This window comes from Callithrix jacchus, chromosome 4 (genome assembly GCF_049354715.1).
Source record: "Callithrix jacchus isolate 240 chromosome 4, calJac240_pri, whole genome shotgun sequence".
NCBI lineage: Eukaryota > Metazoa > Chordata > Mammalia > Primates > Cebidae > Callithrix > Callithrix jacchus.
In genome coordinates this window covers 144,465,925-144,488,443 of record NC_133505.1, presented here as the reverse complement: position 1 = coordinate 144,488,443, position 22,519 = coordinate 144,465,925, and the positions used below count along the sequence as shown (strand labels likewise).

Here is a 22,519-nt window from a genome sequence, read left to right as displayed (position 1 = left end):
AGGGACAGGGGAATTCCCACATCGTCTCCTTACTGCCCAAGCCGACACACTTCCCTTTGAGGATGGTTTGAGAGAAGGAGGGACTGCCTGCTTGTCAGAGGGATTTCAAAGAATGCACTCTTCTCATACTTCAGATCTCGCCGATTGCTTCATGGGCCACCCGAGGTTACCAGATGTTTTGCCCAAAGGGTGGCTTCAAACAGAAACAAATAGGCCCTCTCTGTTTTGAAGCCTGTTCTAAATACTGCCCATTGCAAATAGTTCTCTGGGTTTATTTATTAGTAAGAAAAATGAGACATCAAGGACGAACCACTTCCATTTTAAAAAGATTCCTCTTCATTAAAAATAAAACAAAAGGAGACTGGAGTGCAGTGGCGTGATCGTGACTCACTGCAGCCTCGACTTCCTGGGCTCAAGTGATCCTCCCACCACAGCCTCTACACCTGGTTAGTGTTTTTGCATTTTTGTAGAGATGAGGTCTTGCTTTTTTGCCCAGGCTGGCCTCGAGCTCCTGGGCTCAAGTGATCCTCCTGCTGCAGTCTCTCAAAGTGTTGGGATTTCGGGTATGAGCCACCGTGCCCAGCCTACTATTCTTACTTATAGAAAGAAAAGAATGGAGGAAACTGAGGTTTGGAGAGAATGGTTTCACCCAAATAGCACTGGTGTGGAGGCAGAAAAGCTACTGTTGACAAGCGGAGTTGATGGCAGTTTTTTGGCAAGGCCTAATGAAAGTAACCCTGGAGACTTCATGCTTTCTGCTAGTAGAAATGCAGCTGTCATCCACATCAAGATTCAGGACACTGGTGATTACTATGGCCTGTGTGGAGGGGAGAAGTTTGCCACTTTGGCTGAGTTGGTCCAGTATTACATGGAACATCATGGACAATTAAAAGAGAAGAATGGAGATGTTCCTGAGCTTCGATATCCTCTGAACTGTGCAGATCCTACCTCTGAAAGGCCGTTTCACTAACACTTCTCTGGGAAGCAGACAGAGAAATTATCAACTGAAAAAGGAAAACCTAGTAGCTTTCTTGTATGAGAGAGCCAGAGCCACGCTGGAGAATTTGTTCTTTCTGTGCCACCGGTGACGACAAAGGGGAGAGCAATGACAGCAAGTCTAAAGTGACTGAATCATGTCGTGATTCGCTGTCAGGAACTGAAATACGGCATTGGTGGAGGAGAATGGATTGACTCTTTGATAGAGCGTGTGAAACATTATGAGAAGAATCCTATGGTGGAAATCCAGGACTATGACTCAAGCAGCCCCTTAACACAACTCATATAAATGCTGCTGAAGAAAATTAGCTGAGACCAGAGGTAATGTCAAACAAGGCTTTGGGGAAGAATTTGAGACACTGACCAACAGGAGTGCAAACTTCTCTACAGCCAAAAAAAGGGTCAAAGGCAAGAAAAAAAAATAGAAAAACATCCTTCCCTTTGATGGCACCAGAGTTGTCCTGCACCACAGTGATCCCAATGAGCCCGTTTCAGATTACATCAATGCAAATGTCATTGTGCCTGAATTTGAAACCAAGTCAACGATTCAAAGGCCAGAAAGTTACATTGCCACACGAGGCTGCCTGCAAAACAGTGAACGACTTTTGGTGAATGGTGTTTCAAGAAGAATCCAGAGGGATTGTCATGACAACAAAAGAAGCAGAGAGAGGAAAGAGTAAATGTGTCAAATACTGGCCTGATGAGTGTGTTCTTGAAGACTATGGGGTCATGTGTGTTAGGAATGTCGAAGAACGCCCCGCTCATGACTATATGCTAAGAGAACGTAAACTTTCAAGGTTGGACAGGCTCTACTCCAGGGGAATACAGAGAGATGGTCTGGCACTACCACTTTTAGACCTGGCCAGACCACAGAGTGCCCAGCGTCCTCAGGGGTGTGCTGGACTTCCTGGAGGAGATGGCACCATAAGCAGGAGAGCATCATGGATGCAGCGCTGGTCGAGGTGCACTGCAGGGCTGGAATTGGCTGGACGGGGATGTTCATTGCGATTGATATTCTTATTGACGTCATCAGGGAGAAAGATATTGACTGCGACACTGACGTTCCCAAAACCATCCAGATGGTGCGGTCTCAAAGGTCAGGGATGGTCCAGACAGAAGCACAGAACCGATTCATCTACGTGGTGATCCAGCATTATACTGAAGCACTACAGTGCAGGATTGAATAAGAGTGGAAAAGCCAGAGGAAAGGGGACGAATATACAAATAGTAAGTATTCTCTAGCGGACTAGAAGAGTGGAGATCAGAGCCCCCTCCCACCTTGTACTTCGACACCACCCCGAGCAGAAATGAGAGGAGGCCATGCCTAGAGTCAATGAAAATGTGCACCTGACGCTACAGCAGGAAACTTTCAGATGAGAAAACCTGCCAAAACCTCAGCACAGAGATAGATGTGGACTTTCACCCTCTCCCTAAGAAGATCAAGAACAGACACAAGAAAGTTTATGTGAAGACAGGATTTGGATTTGGAAGGCTTGCATTGTGGTTGACTACCTTTTGATACGCAAAATTGGAAACCATGTAAAAACCACTGCGTTTTAACTCAACAATACCTGCTTCCCAATTACTCATTCCCTCAGATAAGAAGAAATCATCTCTACCGTGTAGACAGCATTGTGTTTTATAGAATTTTGTTTTAAATTGAGGAAGCAGTTAAATTGTTTACTATATTTTGCAGATGATGGGGATTCAAATTCTAGTTATAGGCTTTTAAAATTATCTTAACCATTTTAATTTTTTTATTTCTCATTGTGGGGGATAAGAAGAAATGATTTGGGAAAGTTAAATAACAACATCCTAGAAAAGTGCGAGCAATCTCATTTGCTATCATGTATCCAGCAGTGGATAATTCATTTTGATGGCTTCTGGCGAAATGAGAATTAAGCCAGTCCCTAAGACTGTCAGAAGCTGACTGGTCTACCTTTGCATTAAAGAGTCATAGAAAAAGAATCATGGATATTTATCAATTAAGAGATGTGGCGTTTTTTTCTTTTAGCCGATGACCAATGATGACCAATTCCAATTCGGCTGGTGACTGAGAAGGTTGTTAGGGGGACATATTTACCATATCTTCTTTGCATTTGAATCATTGTCTTGTACTTAGAAAAAAGGCATCTACGAATGACCAGTGTTTTTGGTTGTCAAATGTTGCTGAAAAGTTTACCCCAAAACTTTAGTGGCTTTAAATGCTAGACTGAGTGGCTGTTCCTCTGCCAGCCTGCAGGTGGCCACTCATGTGGTCAGCAGGTCGGCATGGAGACTGGGATGGCTGGGCTTCTCTCTGCCTGCAGTCTTGAGTCTCTTCCCTCCATGTAGTCTCTTTCAGTGGCCTTACCGGCAGGGTAGCTAGACCTCCCATGCAGCTTAGAGCTCCCAAGAGCTCAAAAACAGAAGTGGCAGACCTTCTGAAGACCAGAGTTGTCGCAGCATCCCTTCTGCTGCCCTCTATTGATGATGATTTTTTCTAACCAGGAGAGAGTTTGAGTATGCCCTCTACTTACTAAACAAGTCCCAAGCCCAGCCAAGAGTCAAGAAAAGAGTGTGAAGTGAAGGTGCTGTTAACTGGGGAGCCACTAGTCTAACAGCCGGTCACAACCAGTGCCATGGAAAGCCAAGTGTATTAGCAAACACAGAAGTTCCTAGTGACCTTGGGAAGCCAAAGCTGCTTACGGTAGCTGGGACGAGCTGAAAGTCAGACTGAGAAATAAAGAGAAGGTCTTCAAGAAGCTTCCTGAATGATTTCTGCCAACCCTGAGACTATTTTTGGAACCAGCACTTGAGGAAACTGATCTTGTGTGGATGGATGTGTTTAGGGACACAGGGGTTTTGAGAGCAGCACCACCCCACTGGGACACCCCCTGACTTGGGAAATGTGATGCTTTCTTAATACCACTTGTTTTTAGTCAGGACACAGTCAGAACCCCCCCAACAGTCCTGCCTCCAGCCAGGTTGAACGAGCTCATGTTTGTTTTAGCCAGTTGGCAAAATTTGCTAATGGTCTCCCTCAAGTGCCTTCTCCAAAGACATCCCTCTACTTCACATGTTGAATCATCATTCAGTGGGAATATTTCAATGAGAATATCATTTGTTGACTTTTGTAAAGGTAATAAAATGCTACGGCTCTTTGCTGTGAATAAATAAATAGAAACAAAGACATGCTTAAATCAAATTAATGAAATTCTGTATTTAAAATGTCTAGGCAGGGCCAGGTGGCCCAAGCCTGTAATCCCAACACTTTGGGAGGCCAAGATGGCAGAAGCACTTGAGTCCAGGAGTCTGAGACATGGGCAACAAAGTTAAACCTCATCACTACAAAAATAAAAAACTTGACTGGGTGTGGTGGGACACACTTTTAGTCCCAGGTACTCAGGGGGTTGAAGCAAGAGGATGGCGAGAGCCCAAGAGGTCAAGTCTGCAGTGAGCTGTGATCGCACCACTGCACCCCAGCTTGGACAATACTGCAAGACTTTGTCTCAAAGACAAAAAGCTTATATTGGAAAAAAAGATTATTTTTATGAATGAGTGCAATGTGATCTAATTGTGTTCACTATTATACAATCATAAGATTTAAAAATTAATTTCTAAATCTACATAAAAATGGAATGAATAACCTTGTTTTGTTTCGTATCTATCTATCTATCTATCTATCTATCTATCTATCTATCTATGCTGTGTACATGTATATGCCAAACACTCTACTGGATGCTCAAGTATATCAGTGAACAAAGCAGACTAAAATCTCTGCTTCTAAGAGCATACATGCTAATGGTGGGGGGGAGATAAACAATGAATAAACTAATTAAGACTGTTATATAGAGAGGATGGGAAATAGTAATAAGTATTATGGGAAAAAGAGGCTGCAGGTAATGGCAGTGGGAACGTGTGCAGAAGGGTAGGTTGTAACTTTGTTGGACAGTTAGGGTACACGTCCTGGAGAATCTGGCGTCTGAGCAGAGATTTGCAGTTCATGAAGGAGGTAGCTCTGAGGCCGTGGGGAGGAGGAGCACTCCAGGCGAGGGGAGCAAGCAGCCCGTGCAAAGGCCCTGAGGAAGGGGTGTGTCTGGAATAATAGAGAAGTCCCGTGCTGGGGGCAGGGAAGTGGGTGGGGCCTAGGACATAATTCGGAAGGTGAATTGTGAATTGTCTTGTGGGTTTCAGCGAGGACTTCGGCTTTTACTCTTGAGTACAATGGGGAATCATTGGAAGATTTTGAACAAACAAGCAATGTGATCTGACATACATTTTAAAAGAATTATGCTAGCTGCTATTTTCAGAATAGACTGTAGGGAGCAAGGACCGGAGCCAGGCGATCATTTAGGAGGCTGCTGAAACCAGCCACGTGAGGGGTGCTGGTGGCTTGCACTGAGCACATAGCGGAGTTGATGAGAAATGGCCAGATTCTGCACATAATCTTAAGATTGAACCAGTAACATTTAAGTAGAGATTCATTCATTGTGAGATGTCAGAAAGAGCAGAGTCAAGGATGACCCAAGACTTTTGGCCTGAGTACTGGGAACTGAGTCGGCCTCCACTGAGATTGGAAAGACAGAATATGGGGTTGTTTCACGGGGGACATAACAACTTCTCCCTGTCCCATCAGAGGGTCGCTGAACCTGAGCCTACAACCTCACTTGGATACACAATCAATGTAAATTCACAGCCTTTTTGCCAGTAAATCCCCCTTAGTTAAAAGGCCTTTCTGGCCCCATTTTCACAAAGAGGCTGCCCCGTTCCCCCATGGCTAACAGACACCCCATGATATCCCTCATAGTACGTACGTCTTCAGAACATGCATTTCAGCTATGATACTCATGTGATGACTGGCTTATTACTATTTATCCGGAAAGACTCTAAGTGCCAGGCATGAGAGGACTATGTCTGTTTCTGCTTCCAATTGTCTTCTCACCTGCTGGACAGGCTTGGCATGTGATAGGTATTCAATAAATATTGATTAAGGAAAGAATGAATCATAGTAAGATTTTAGGGACCAAATAGGATCTTCAGGAGCCCATAATTTTAAGTTATAGGATTTCCTTGGGACTACCTAATTACCCTGGGATTATTTAGTTACTCAGAGCACTTTAGGTCAGGGGTTTTTGTGTGCTAAACCCCGACAGAGCTGTGGCCGTGTTCTAACAGGGCAGCTGCTCTGAGCTGGGGAAAGTGTGGGAGTTAGGACTGCACATCTTGAGGGAGCAGATACGCTTTGCTCACCTTGCTTTCCTCTGGGTCTGGTGACTTGGCCCTCACCTCACTTGCTCGCATTCCTTGTCATTCAGTGTGGTCTTAGCCGTCTTCACAGCAGCGTTTTCCATGGTAAATGCACTGATGAGGAAAAGCAGTAGCTCCCTCTGCTTCTCATCCCCACTCCCTGCTTCTGCTCTCAGAACAACAGGCCTGGCCGGAATGCTAGATCTTCTGTACTTCTTAGGACTGATTCTAGGGCCTCAGTAAAGCATGGGAGGTGTCCAGATTTCAGTAAGGAATATACCTCTGCCTTGTTTATCACGCCGATGTGAAATGATCTCTTGCTCTTAGTCTCATGATCACTCCTAAGTTTACTCCAATGCAGGATTTTTCAACTTCAACACCAATGACATTTTGGGCTGGATAAATCTTCACTGTAGGGGCTGCTCTGTGTTTATAGGACGATGGTGTTCTGTGGGATGTTTAGCGGCATCTCTGGCCACTACTCTCTAGATATCAATAGCACTCCTTCACAGATGTGACAGTCAAACATGTTTCCAGAGTGACTAAATGTCTCTGGGGGCCAACATTGGCCCCAGTCACAGCGTTGGTCTAAGATCTGGCTCTATTTTGTGAAATGTCCTTGACATCTGGCCCCATAAAGTCTCACTTCTGTCACCCTCCCCTTAGACTAGCTTCTTACATAATCCTGCTTTATTCTATGAAGGTTTGGGATTGATTAGAAGGTGGGCACTGGCTTCTCTGCCCCCTAACGGTTTCAGTATGTGACCCTCAAAGCTGTTGTTCCCATCACCATCATCCCTGTCTCATGTCCTCGACATAGTTATGACTGGAGGAAAGTACTGCCCCCAACAGACGGTCTGAACCTTTACCCACCCTATGATTATGTCTTTATTCTCTTTGCTCAGTCTTTTCCTTGTTAGCTTAAGAAATATTTTTTGTTGATGATAGTACTGATGACGGAAAGTAAAAAAGCTGTAGATGCCAAAATAATCTTTGGCAGATAATTCTGGGAAACTCCCCAGTTAGTGGGAAAATTACTGGGTTTTGTATGATATTACAAGCCTTCACTAATCCTAGGAAGAGAGTTGTTATCTGGGCTGCAAATGGCGAAATCAGGGAAACAATATTTGTTATAAAATATTAGATGAGGTATGTGCTTATGTAGAGATGGAAGCAAAGCTCAGTTTTCCACATTAGAGAAATAAGAGCTCAAAGAAAGTGAGAGCTGTTTAAGAAATCAACTAATATAATTCTCTCCCTTAGGGTATAACAAAGCAGAAAGCAGAGAGGAGAACTGCTTTGCCCAGGGGATGTAAATAGCATCAGGTCCTGGATTTAAACACAGACCTCTCAATTCTCTATTGTGATGTGTGATAAAATTGTATCAATCCATGGCAAAATGAAAAAAATAAGATCGATTTAGAAAATTTGTGCATGAGTGTGAATTAGTTAAATGTAAAGAACTATCCTTTATCCTGAGACTTGGGCCCTTCTAGCCTTCTACCATTTTTGGTAACAAAATATTGTCCCTATTAGGAAAGAATGACTCCAGATGTATTTGGAGTTTGGGGGAGTTTCTTAATGCTTTTATTTTAGTAATCCTAAGGCAATTCACCACCATTATCCCTTTTTTAAAAATTAACAAAAATCTAAGAGCCCCTGAAATAGAGTACTTGTGTCCAAAGAACCACAGAGGTGTTCTGGTTCCTAGAGAGCAAGACAGGATGCACAGGCCTGTGGGGGTGAAACCAGATGGAGACTTACGGGTGAGTAATTCCTGTGAACAATGGCAGCCCAGCATCCCAGTCTCGGGGTTTTCTGGAACCTCCCTCCTTCTTCCTCTTTACTCCCTTATCGCTCATTGAAATTGAATCAGAACTTGAGCATGATTCCTGATAGGAGACCTCTTTCACACACACACGCACACACACACACACACACTCTCTCTCTCTCTCTCTCTCTTTTTCTTTTGTAGAGATGGGGTCTCACCATGTTGCCCAGCCTAGTCGTGAACATCTGGCTTCAAGCAATCTTCCCTCTTCCCGCCTCAGCTTCTCAAAGCACTGGGATTACAGGCTTGAGCCGCTGCACCCAGTAGGAGGCCTCTCTGGATCACCAAGGTGGCTCTATCTGGTCTGAGCCAGACTGTTAGGTGTATCTGGTTGGAGTGGTTGGGGGTGGGCTTCTGGGCCTCCCATTGTTCTTTCTGACTGTGGCTTACCTTAGAATGCAAAAGTATCAGGATATTACTTCTCTAATATTCTTAAGCCCTCTGTCTGAGGGAAGAATACCAAGATATAAGGTCAGACTTTCAAAGTATTACAGGAGTGGGGCTGAAACTGCTGCTGTCTTGTGTCCTTAGCCCTCACTCACTCTTGTCCCTAGGAAAGGGAAGGCACATGTTACTAGAAAAGCTTCATCAGAAGCTTTGAGTCGCCACCAAAATGTCCTGGTATACCAGTTTGCCCACACCACTCAGATTCCACATTTCCATTTTAACAGAGACTTCTGAAGATGTCAAAATATCAATCTAAAGAAGTGAATGAAATTGCAGCCTCCCTCCTCGCCCGCCCAGCTGTAGTTAGGGGTTAGTGTGCCATGAGCCTGTGAGTTCCCTTCAGCCTGGGGCCTCAGCAGCTGCCAACCAGCCCTTCATGGAAAAGAGCACATGAGGGTTTTAAAAGAGGAAGATGACCTTGGGATGCCTCAGAGATCTGAAAGCGTTTTCAAGGAAAAAGGAAACCAAAAAAGGAAAGAAATATGACATCAACATTTATCTATATATCCTCATCCTGTAGCGGACCTTTGTGTCCTCTGATTCCTGGTGTCATAGTTGTCTAAGGGGCCAGATGATTCTCTACCAGGATGGACCACTCTAATAAGGCTACAGCTGGCCAAAAATAAGGCTGTCTTTACATCTGGACTACTTCTTGGAATGTTTCAGATGGTCTCACATGAGCTCACCTAGAAAGGTTTGCAACTCCAGGAAACAGCAGCTGCTAAAAGGAGAGAAGGGAGTTAACAATTAATTGCTTTGCGAGAGGTCATGTTGAGAAGCTTCTCATGTGCTTTCTCTTTGTACCGTCTCAGCAATCCCACGTGGTATTATTTTCCTTATTTTATAGCAAATGAAACAGATGCTCAGAGATGTTGAGTAACTTGCCCCAGATCAGAAAGCAGAACTGGTCCTGTTCAACCCAGGACCAAGCCAGGATTCAAATCCAGATCCTCCTGCCTCTGAAGTGTTCTTTTCACAAAATTGAACTTCAGTATACGTGGCCATCCCATGCATGCAGGAAGTGGGGAAGGAAGGTGTGGTTCCTGAGCCGTGAAATGGTCCAGCAAGAACCTAAGAGACAGAGGCAGAAAAAAATTAGAGCTACAGTCATCATCAACACACAAGTTGACTAACATCAACTTTTTAGTCCCAGGCTTCCTGTGGATTATCTGTCTTTGAAGTATTCTGCTTGAGGGCGGTGCTGGATGGCAGAGCACTCTGGCACAGGAAGGAGAGGAATTTGTACTTCATTAAACAACAGCAACAATTCAGAATTGTAATTCTCCATCTTTTTTTTTTTTCTAGATGGAGTTTTGCTCTTGTTGCTCAGGCTGGAGTGCAATGGTGTGATCTCGGGTCACTACAACCTCCACCTCCTGGGTTCAAGAAATTCTCCTGCCTCAGCCTCCAGAGTAGCTGGGATTACAGGTATGCACCACCACACCCAGCTATTAGCTACTCGGGAGGCTGAAGCAGGAGAGACTGTGGTGGTGCGTGCCTGTAATCCCAGCTACTCGGGAGGCTGAGGCAGTAGAGACGGTGTTTCTCCATGTTGGTTAGGCTGGTCTCCAACTCCCAACCTCAGGTGATCTGCCTGCTTCAGCCTCCCAAAGTGCTGGGAGTACAGGCGTGGGTCACTGTGCCTGGCTAAGACAATGAAAAGGTGGATGTTTGATGAGCTTGTGTTTCTGACAGTTTCTACAGTTCAGAAACATGGAGACTTGTTTGTATAACACCTTCATTACAGTATTATTATTCAGTTGATTTATTCTTTCATTTCAGATCATTAATATTAACTGAGGTCAGGTGTGTTAAATATTTAGTGATAGAAAAAGAAATCTATCTAAAGAGCAAAAATACATTTTAAGATTAAAAAAAAAAGAGAGAGATCAAATCTTCGGGATCCAACATGGGACTTTGGACAGCTCAGGAAATCCGCTGGTTTCTGCCTGGGATCTGAAGACTGTTTACATTCCACTGGAATTCCTGGGAAAGTCCAGAGCTCTCAGTGCTGTGAAAACAATGGCTTATGGTGATAAACTCTTAACTGCCTCACCCTGCGAAGGTTCCCTGAGCAGGATGGTCAGGGCCAGACAGCATTCCTAGGAAGACTTTGTCTTGTTTGCTGCCTTGAGCTGAAACTAAACCTGGTTTGAAGGCATGTGGACTCCTGCCTGCTGAGCCATGGCTGGATGTTGGTGAAGATGGCTACTACCCCTCTTGTCATTAGTAGCTGACAATTCCCACAGGGAGTCACAGCCACTCTCTGGGCAGGCTAGGTACTTCTAAGGTATGGGGACCTTTTGCATTCATTAGGAAGTCATGGAGATGGAGCCAGTAATAGTGGGCCTTAAGCTATATTAAATCCCTCCTTTTGCAGAAGAGAAAACAGAGGTCCAAGAAGTTCATCACTTATGGACTCAACAGATATTAATTAAGCTCTGTACCATGTGCAGAGAAAGAGCAGTGAGTGAAACTGTTAGGAAAGGAGGGGTGGATTTGGGGCTGAGTCCGTCCTGCAACTTTCAGTTTTCAGCCCTTAAGAAAGAGAACCTGATGCTTGGTTTAACCTAGAAGAAGCTAAACATGGACATATTCCTCTTGCCAGGGGTGGATTTGGGGTGGGCATGGCACATGATCTAGTTCTGGCCAAGTAGATATTAAGGGAAATTTGCTATGGGGCTTGGACATGTTTCTCGGAACAATTTTTCTTCCACTAAAGGTTGCTGCATGTGGATGCAGTGCCTGGAACTAGCCTGTGGACAGGCCGACATGGTACAGAAGAGAGATGGAAAAACCCTGGGCCATTGACGCCATCACTGAGCTACTGAGAAACCAAACTCACAGGCCCTGCACCAACACTTGTGGAGATGTGAGCTGATAAATTAGCTTACCGATTTAGCCAGCTGAGTTAGGTTTTCTAATTTGTAATAGAAAGCATTCTTTAAAAATATTCAAAGTTTTGGTGACAGATATATTAGAAATTTCATCAGATGGCTTCTGTTTTCTCTTAGGAAAGTAGGGGATGGATAATTTAAGAAAGTAAAAAATTGAAAAACAGCTCCTCTAAGGAATTTCCTTAGAGGAATTCAGGAGTGGGTCAGGCCTGACGATGCCTGAGCCCAAGACATTATAGCAGGAACAACCAATTCACTAGGAGGCTTTCCTCCAGCTGTGCTCAGTAGCCCAAGAACAGCAGTGGAGAAGGTAGATTATTACATTCTGCAAGGTTTGGGGATTCCTCCCAGGCAGGTGCTTTCCTTTCTCTGACACATTATATTGTCTTTAAGATGTTGACTCAGTTCAATGTAAATCAATGCCTACCATGTACAAGGCACCCATAGGTTCCCGTGAAAATATAAAAATATTTTTGTGGCTTCCAGAAAGGCTCAGATGAATCCAAAGGGTCTTCCAGTGGGTATATAGCTGCACGGCATTAAATGATGTTCAGTTGTGAGATTGAAAGTGTTCATGTATCTCTAAAGACTTAACAGCTAACGAAAGACATAGATTTTCAAAATGGAAAAAAACATCACAGGAAAAATAAATAAGTTCCTGTGGTCTACTTTTGAACTTCTTTGGGTTAAAAACAATGGGAATAGGGTGATTAGATGCTCCAGGTTTCCTTAAAGAGCAAACAAAACAATGAAACAACCCAGTGTTGAGCACATTCACGCCTTTATTCTACCCTGAGTGTCCAGCATGAACAAAGGGCAAGTTCATGTCCTTTGGACTGCAGACCTGCTGGAGAAACATTAATGCTTACAGCAAAATTTAGGATTTACACATGGCAGAGAGAGCCATAAAGGAACTGCTCCCTGCTTTTTGGACAGAGATGGGACAGCGAGGTAGGCAGCCAGGAGGTTTTCAAGGGAGTCCTGGTAGAAATTCTTTAGACAGGAAGGGTGAGTGAAGCATTTCAGGCACAAGCAGCAGCCTGTGTGAAGGCCTGGGTGTGCACAGCAGGGAGCCTGTTTGGGGCCTGCTGTAGCATTCTGGACTCCTGCCGGGTAGAGAGCTTTATGTAGGAGGAGGGTCTATAGAGGGCCAGGGTCATTTAAGAAACATGAACCTGGATGCTGCTAGAGAGAGGGAGCCACTGGGAAGCAAAGGGAGGTGAATAATGCCACCAGATTAGTGCAGCAGCTGAATCTGGTGGATTAGGGAGATGCTGGAAAGGGACTGGAAATGGGGCAGGCGCTCTGGCCTGTGAGCAAGGCATTCCAACAGGAATGGAATGCACATTTAAAAACACAATAGGAATGCACATTTAAAACACAAAATATCTCTGATATTTTCAGACCAGGGAATCTGTAGACTATCACATTTGGATTTTCAAGCTCGAAAGGGTATTTCTGAATCCTTTGCCAAATTGGAATTGGCCTTGTACTTTTCTGAGATGCTGACAGAGTTGCAGAATGACAGGCCAATTACCAAAATAAATTTCTGAAAGTCATATTAATCCTTTGAGTGGAGTTTCTTTAAAAAAAAAAAAACAATGAAACTGTGAAAGAGATCAAAATACATACCCACAGCTACTGTTCCAACAATTCCCTTTCCTCTGAAACGCCCCTCTCACAGACCCTGCGTGCCTCTCTTCTCAGTGCACCAAATCTCTCCAGCCTCAGCCCCAGGTGGCTCTTCTCTTCCAGCCCCCGAGCCTGCCTTTTCTACACTCTCCTAGGCATCTCCATCCACCCAGTGTCTCAGGCAGAGAGACCCCATCTTCTTCAGGAGGGAAGGGGCTTCTAGCAATCAGTGCTTCTCCTTAGAGTCAGGAGAAAGGGGGATGACCAGGCTCACTCCAGGTTATTTTTCATCCCATCGTATTACCTTCTCATTTTAAACCTGTTATATTGATTAGCCAGGACTCAATCATTGATGTGATACAAAGATTGAGACAATTACCTGAGTAATTTAGGAAAAAGAAAGGAGATTTCTGCTTTCATCATTCATCAGTGTATTTTTCTTTTTTAAATAAACTTTATTTTCTACAACAGTTTTAGGTTCATAGCACGTTTATTTTAATAGAGGATAAATGTCCATTCGATGCTTAAGGAAGGTTCTGACTTAAGCAGAACCTTGCTACATAAGGTTTTATAGGTCATGACATTTCCTACAAAACAAACTGTAAGAAAATGACCTAGATGCTGCCTCATGGGCAACTCAAGGGGTTTACGGGATTTGGTGACATGATGATTCTTGTGTAGTTTGAAGCTAAGATTTATTGAGCTTTTATCTGTGCCAGGCATACTCCAAAGGCTCTCTTGTATTAGCTCATTTATCTTCACAACCAGCCAATTATTAGCCCCATTTTATAGCTGAAAAAAACTATGGGACTCAACTAGTGAATGGTGGAGCCAGCAAGAGTTCAAATTCAGCCTATTGAATTTCAAATTTTAACCACTAACCCTTTGTATTAGTCAGGTATCTCCAGAAAAAGAGAACCAATAGGATATATATGTATGAAACAGGAAACTGATTATGGGAATTGGCTCATGTGATTATGGAGAACAAGAAGTTACCAAGATCTGCTGTCTATAAGCTGGAGAACCAGGAAAGCCAGTGCTATAAGTCAGTTCAAGTCCCAGCGCTGGAGAATCAGAAGCTCCAATGTCTAATGGTAGGAAAGGATGGATGTCCCAGCTCAAGCAGGGAGAATGGATTCTGTCTTCATCTGTGCTTCTGTTCTATTCAGGCCCTCAATCGATTGGGTGTTGCCTGCCCACATTGGTGAGGGCAGATATTCGTCACACAGTTTACTGTTTCAAATGCTAATCTTACCTAAAAACACCCTCTAGACAAATTCAGATGTAATGTTTTACCAGCTATCTGAGCATCCTTTAGTCCAGTCAAATTGAAAAATTCACCATCACAAGTCCAGCCCTTGCTAATCTGGCATCCACACATGTCTTTTTAAGCCATACTTAATCTGTAAATAAAGACAGCAGAGTTATAATTCCACCCAACATGATATAACTAGGCTGGGTACAACCAAAAATCCCTTCCCTAGAAGAGGAGGTAAAGTTCTTGAGTAAAGTTTACTCTCCTGATTTCCCATAACTTAAACACTGACGTAATATTAGCAATATTTAATTACTGGTATAAAGTTAATACAGCTTAATGTTACATGATAAGGAAGTAAGAGAGAAAAGAAAACAGAGATGTTTGCTTAGCATATGTTCACAGACACACAAATGCATTTATAACAATATAAGGAGAAAAAAACTCATGAAAATTACAGCTCTTGTTCTATAACTGGTCACATAACTGTAGCTGGTATTGATAACTACTTTATTCTCTTACCCATTCCATATTCCCTTTGCCTTCAGCAAGCACCTCAACTGGTCATGGTTTTCTTACCTGGCAGAGTGACCCAAACCTTCTTACCTTAAATGTCTGAGCTAATATTAGCTCTGCCTGGATTAAGTTGTTGTAGTTTTCCATTGATTTTAATCACAGAACATGGTAATTAAGAGATACTCTAAGAGATCTCTTGTATTTCAAACATACTATTTCTTACCTCCACTGTTGAATAGTAGTGCAATTTCCCCATAGTAGTCAGATAGTCATGCAGCCGACATTGTAACTCCCTTCTTGGCCTGTTGACTCAGGCATTAGGAACCCAAGGTGGCCTAGTGGCAGTCTTAACTTCCAGTTCAATGGAGAAATTGTTATGTCTACCGGTGGTAGCATTTCTCCCACTGGAACTAAGACCTCTTGGCCAGCACAGCATGAAGTCATGGGAACAGGAAGCAAAAATTTTGCTAGTATGTCACAGGGGGTAATGGTGAGTAGTGCCACTCCCATTTCCACCCCTTTATTCCTGGACCTGTGAATCCTGGCTATGGAAGAAAGAGCACCATATATTGGATGCTGTTTCAGAGCCTTCTAGAGAACTGTGCCCCAGCCTGCAAGATACTGCCACCTAGCAGCTGCTGTAACTGAGAATGAGAATGTAAAAGGCCATTTCCTCTTTCTATCAAGCCTACTGCTTCAGGATGGTGACGAACATAGTAGGACTAGCAAATTCCGTGAGCTTGGGCCCATTGCTACACTTCTTTGGCTGTGAAGTGAGTTCTTGGTGAGAAGCAACGCTGTGTGGAATACCATGACAGAGGATAAGGCATTCTGTAAATCCATGAATGGTAGTTACTGTTTCAAATTTGTCCATGAACGGTATACTGCACGTAGGAAAGGCAAATTCATATCCAGAACAAGTAAGCTCAGAACGTTGCCCCTTCCATGATAAGAGATGTCCGATCTAGTCATCCTGCCACCAGGTAGCTGGCTGATCGCCCCAGGGAATGGTGCCGTAGCAAAGGCTCAGTGTCATCTCTGTTGCCGGTAGATTGGGCTCTCGGCAGTGGCTGTAGCCTGGTTTGTCTTTCTGAGTGGAAGCTGATGTTGCCGAACCCATGCATAATCTCCATCCCTGCCACCGGGCCACTTCATTCATGTGCCTATTGGGCAATCATGAGGTGGCTGGCAACAGGGCTGACAGAGCCACAGAACAGTCATCCTAGCTATTTAATTATTAAAATCCACCCCTTTGGTGAGTATTTGTATGGGACACAAATATTTTCATATTTTTTGCTTTGAAAGCAATTTATGTATATACATCTCCAAATTTCAGTTGTAACCAATTTTCCAATCACGTTTCTATGAAGTCCTTGATCCTCCAACCAAACCACCTGTGACAGCCCATAAGTATGTAATCTCACATATGGCCATTTCTTCTTCTCCTGCAAAGTCACAACCAGGTGTGCTGCCTGCAGTTCCGCCCACTGGGAGGATTTCCCTTCACCGCTGTCTTTCAGGGATACCTTAGAGAGAGGCTATAGTTCTGCATTCCGTTTGCACAAGGTCCAGGGCAGGCCAAAAGCCATCTCTTAAAAGGAGAGTAGTTATCTGTGGATGATGACATTGCTCCCAGTGTTCTGTAGTCCTCAAAATATCTGATTATTTTCTTTTTTCCAATGCACAATTATACTGGTAAAAATCCATAGGTTTTTCCAGTCTCTACTAAAAATACAAAAATTAGCTGGGCGTGGTGGCGTACACCTGTAGTCCCAGCTACTTGTGAGGCTGAGGCAGGAGAATCGCTTGAACCCTGAAAGTGGAGGTTGCAGCGAGCCAAGATCATGCCACTGCACTCTAGCCTGGTGATAGAATGAGACTCCGTCTCAAATATATATATATACATACACATATATATACTTACATTTATATATGTGTGTGTGTATGTCTCTTTGGGGAAGACTGGGGAGATGATCAATAGTATAAATTTTTGGTAGTGTATTGCGGTTCTTCCTTGAGGGGACCCAAACTCCCCTTTACTCAAGAGTTCTGGACCTTTAAACTGGCTCAAGTCTGGGAATTGATTGAGGGACTTAGGGTTCGTTAGAGAAACGGAACCAATAGGATTTATTATGAGAATTGGATCACAACATTACGGAAGCTGAGAAGTCCCACAATCTGCTATGTGCAAACGAGAGAACCGGGAAAGCTAGTGGTATTATTCAGTTCAGGTCTGAAGTCCTGAAAACCAGAAGCCTGAATGTCCAAGAGTAGGAGAAAATGATGGTTCAGAGGAAACAGAGAGAACAAATTCTCCCTCCCTCCATTTTTTTATTTGGGCTCTTAGCAGATTGGATGATGCATGCCTACACTGGTGAGGATAGATCTTTATTTAGTCTACTGATTAAAATGCTGATCTCTTCTGAAAACACTCTCACAGACACACCTCAAAATAATGTTTTACCAGCTATCAGGACATCCCCAGTCAAGTTGACACATAAAAGTAACCACACCCTTGATGACCTTGTGCATAAAAGTTGAACATGTATTTCTTCCTGAGATGTGGTCCCTTGGGTAGAACTGTAGGAAACATGGGATCCGGGAGGTGAGATCATATCAGGCTCATGGGAATAAGCCATGTGATGAGATAGAAAGAGTCTGGAGTCCTAGATGGTAAGTGCATCCTGTAAATCACATGGTTGATATTTATGGCATTTCTAGCTTTCAATACTTCTGTAAGTGCTCTTCTAGGAAGGCGTTGAGGCATTAGGTCCTGTTTTCCATGTAGACAAAGATGTAAAGGAGCAGTGCTACCTGAGGCATCATGGTGGCGGCAGTAAGGAAAAAATAAAAATTCCTAAGAAAGTGGAGCAAGTCAGAGCTGCAATATTCAGCTGCCCCTTTGGACATAGGATTCTTACTCCATTGCTAATGTTAGAAGACCTGGGTGCATTGTATCATGATTAGGAAAGGTGTGGTTTTCTTTCAAACGGCACAACATAGTAAACAGAAACCATAAGAGTTCCTATAGAATGGAGAATAAGGTCTAGAGCTGGGAAGCTGTGTATCTTTCTAGTCTTCATCAAACCTCCCACTCCCTTGGGCTCTTGAGGGCACTCCTGTGTTGATGTTAATATTTGTGTTAATACTATCAATTTCTCCTGGACTTCTCTTTCCTGAGTCACTGCTTCCATAAATCACTAAACTTCCCAGTTTAGTGGCCCTGGGGTATATAGGACTGATCATAAACCTCTCTTGAACTGGACTCAATGCAAACACTCAATATTAGTGAATTGATGAGTAACATCAAACTAAATGAGGAAGAAATAATGAACATTGAGTGATCATCTCAAAATGACTTCCCTGAAGTTATTGTAAGTATCCTAAAAATATCCGGAGGGGAAAATTGTTTCCTGTCATTTTCATTACCAAAAAATTTTCTTCCATGAGCAGTTCACTAGCAGCAGCTTCTCCAACTTTTTGAACAAATAGCAACAAGGGTAAAGCACGGATCGCATACTGAGGGTAAGAGGCAACTTTAATCAGATTTGAGGAGTCTAAGAGTACATTCAGCTGGGATAAAGGCACTGAAAGTGTCTTCTCTTTGATTCCAAGGCATTCCCCTTTGCCTTCATATTTCTTGGAGTGAAGTCAGTTTCTCAGGCATATTTTCACCCACACAGAGATGCTGACATTTTTTCCTGACCTTTCCACTTCAGTTATTTCCAAATAAGTGTCCATTGATGTGGGATGCTGTGCTTATCATTCTGCTCCCATCTCTTCTGGTCACCACTTGGCATCAGATGGTGGGGGAGTTCCATGCCCATTTCCTATGAGCCTTTGATCTGTTTCCACCTAAGTTCAGCCCATGTAGCCTGGGAACAAAACATCCCATCCAGCACTGACCTTGGATCACCCACCAATACAGCTTGGCTCCCTCTATCTTCCAAATTTTGCACATATAAATATGTCCTTGTTTCGTAGACATTCTGACCATCACAAGTGAAGGCCTGCCTCAGGGCTTATGCTGCCAAATAAAACTAGGAGCGTATTGTGTTATAATATGCCGTTGTTGGTACTCCCAGACAACCTGTGAAGTTCATTCTGGAATAAAACTGCAAATTGACTCAAAGAGGGAAGAATGAAGAGAGAATCAAAATGGAGGAGGCACTCTGGCCTGTGAGCCAGGCATTCCAACAGGAATAGAATTCAAATTGTGAAAATACACCAAACACTCTTACTCTGGAATCAGAAAATATATATACTCATCATATTTAGTTCTGAAAGTTTGAAAACTTATTTCTGAATCTGTCATCAATTTGGAGTTTGCACTGTACTTTCTTGGAATGGTAACATAGTTGCAGAAGTGCATACAACTCTAGGGAATCTGGATAGAAAAGTTTCATGGTGTGGCCCAAACACTCTGTTCGGATTCTCTATGTCTTCTCATCTCTCCAAGATGAGAAAAATCATCTTGGGATGTAAAAGATCACTGTTTTGGAATAAGAAGCTAAACATAAGAACAGCTAAGTGTAAAAGGCTGAGAACGTTCTAAGTATTTTCTAAATATTTTTTAGAGTTAATAGTGATCAACACCTGACCTGATGGAGGATATGACTGAAGTCTTGACCTAGATTGCAAAAGCAGCAGAGAGGCATGTTGTGGCAATGATGGGGGATTTCTACTATTTGACAGAGCTCAATTCATCTGCACTCAAAGCCTGGTACATTTTTAACTTACCTGGCTAGAGCCTGACGTTCCCAAAAAGGAACAAAAATTCATGAGAGGAGCTTCTACCATGGATAAATTATGAAAGACAAGTGAAAGCAGATTGCTGAACTGAAGGGAGGAGAGGGAAAGTCAAAGAGGAAGCGTGCAAACACTTCTAAGGTCCATACCACATATCAGATGTCACCCACAGCAGTTAAAATATGTCATTGTATTTATTCATCTAAGTGGCTCTGAGGGAATGTATGAGTATCTCCACCTAACCTCAGAGACATGGAGTAACTGGACTTAGGTCACTCGACTAGTTTTAGCAGGTACAGGTTTAGAGCAAAGCCCTGACTCAGAGTCCAGGCTTCCTACATGACCGCATTGCTTCCTTGAGAATCTTGAATAAAAAAGACCATGTCTTTTGAAGAGTATCAGACATTTAAACTACACCTGGGGAGACATTTCAGGAAGAGTTCAGCTAAAGCTAGATGTAAGTCAATGATTTCAACTATAAAATAGAGAGCATTTGAAATGTCTGAGTAACTAATGATCTCTGCAAATAACCCAGCTTAAGTAAAGCTGAAGCGGTCGGCAAAGATGCTCATATGGCTCTCAAGGAATTCAGCTCAGATGTTAGGAAGACACACAGGAAAGGTAGCAAAGCTCATAATTAAGGAGTAATATGCATGTGAGTTTACATCCAGGACCTGGAATGCTAAGGAACAAAGGCTTGTGAAAAGTGCTGAAGGGAAAAGCGAGGGGATTTGGAGTATGTTCAAGGCAGGAAGTAGGACTAAAGGATACTACACTTAATATCTGGGTGATGAAATAATCTGTACAACAAACCCCCATGGCACAAGTTTACCTATGTGAAAAAAACCTGCACTTTTACCCCTGAACCTAAAATAAAAGTTTAAAAAATATATACCCATGAAAACCATGAATAGCTAAGGTTATGCAGATGGCTCCTGACCATGGTTCGATGTGATTTGTTTTTAAACTTTACTACGGTGCAAAAGCAATACACATTCAGGAGAAACCATACTGGGAGTACCCATACAAGCACTCTGTTTCTCACTTTCAGTACAGTAGCAAGTAGATTGTCTGACCTATTTAACACTCCATTGTGAAAAAGAAAGAATGAAGAAAGACCTCCTCCAAGGGCTGATGGTGTAACATCAGTGGGAAATGGAGAAAACGATACTGTTCTACTCCTAGTTTGCTTCTGCTGTCTTCATCAATAAGAGTAATCTTTAAATCTGCCATGTTTGATCCAACTCTGGTAAAGACTCTTAAAACTCAACTCCTTTGAGTTTACATCTCTTGGCCTAAACTAATGAGCTTCCTGAGAAAATTTGCCAGAAAGGTCACAAGGCTGCATTAATCTGTGACAGTGAAGCAGGACACAGGCTCCAAAAGGGTAGAATTTGGCATATACTACCTTGATTTTCAAAAAGAGAGGAAGATAGTCTACAGACTGCAGTCTGGCAAGCTTGATGTGTGTATTCCAGGACAGATGAGAAATCTGCTTAGATTTACTACATACAAGCCATGCTGGACTCATCTCCTTTGTCTGTAGAGGTCTTCTTTACATGGAAGGCTGCAGGCAGACAAGATTAAGTCTTGAGAAGAACCTTTGTGGATAGAATGTAATAAATCAACTAAGTTCATTTGTAACTGGTAAGAGACCATATCCAAGGAAGTGCTGCTCATGAAACCATGTCATCCAGCAGAGAGATCTCCAGGAGGTTTCCATCACAGTGTGACCGTGTTTAAACTTTCTGTTTTAATGAGTATAGACTGAGCTGGCTCTTTAATCAATGCTCCAGAAAATGTAAGACTGAGAACAATGACTGAAATGTTGGATGTCTGATGTAGGGTTAAAAAGGAACTTGAACAATAACCTGGATCCAACAAAGAAACACGTATTATGGTTAACATGAAGTTTTCTGCTTAGATTTCAAGATGCTCTTCACATGTATACGTGTCAATACAGTAGTGTATAAAGATAATAACCTTGGGGATTTTCTGTTTTTACTCAAAATGAGTCAAGAGCATGAAGGAACTGCTAAAACCTTAACTGTAACTTTTGGCTGCATTAACGAAATGTCTGGAACAGCAGAGTGAGAGCCTCTCTATTGTCCTCAGGTTAGACTGTAGCTCACAAAGGGTATTCAGTTCTGGGTGCACACTCTAAAAAGGAGAGTGACAACTGGGAACGTGGTCAGAGAAAAAGAACGAGGATGGGAAATCAGAAACAGTTAAAGGAACTTAAAGGGCTTGGCATGGAGAAGAGAAAATGATAAGGAGTGGAGCTGTTTCTATATAGTCTTAGAAGGAAGACCAGGGCCAACTAGATAGGTTTTGAGCTACTTGTAGTTTTAATAATTATAGATGCTCAGCCAAAATATCAGCTGCCTCACAGCTGTGTTTCCTCTTACCCTTCAATTACAGGTTGAACAATCACCTGTTGAAGAAGAGAAAGAGACAAGAGATTCTTGCCTTAAAGTTACATCATTGCCCGTGGCTGGTCATCCAGTTTTTTCTTGAACACTTCTTGGGTTGGAGAGATCACTACCTAATTATATTGCTCCACCATTTGAGTAAAGCTTATTTAATATTACTCTCACTTATTAGATAACTACGGATCTTAGCCAATGCTTCTGTAATGCTCTTTGAGGTTGGAACTGTCCCTTGGATTGAACCTAAGATGAGTTTTTCTCTCTGTTCCCTGCTCTAATTACCTAGTTCAGACAACATCATTGCTTGACCAGAATACAGCAATTCTTTCCTAAATGTACTCTCCAAATCTTTAGTTTCATGTTTCTTCCAGTGCACTCATCACTCTGGCCACAGTATTCCTTCTTAAACACATCTTATCAAGTCACTACCATGTGTAAGACCTTTAGTGACTTAGTACCTTCAGTAAACCCATGGTGTGATAAGGGTGGCATGGGAGGAAGGGGAGTGGTGGGCTGCTCCGTAATCAAAGAGATTTAA

General features: G+C 42.9%; 1 pseudogene; it reads left to right on the top strand.

The window, feature by feature from the left end:
- The first annotated feature begins 596 nt into the window (after positions 1–596).
- Positions 597–2,373, top strand: LOC100387236 (tyrosine-protein phosphatase non-receptor type 11 pseudogene; annotated as a pseudogene).
- The last annotated feature ends 20,146 nt before the right edge of the window (positions 2,374–22,519 follow it).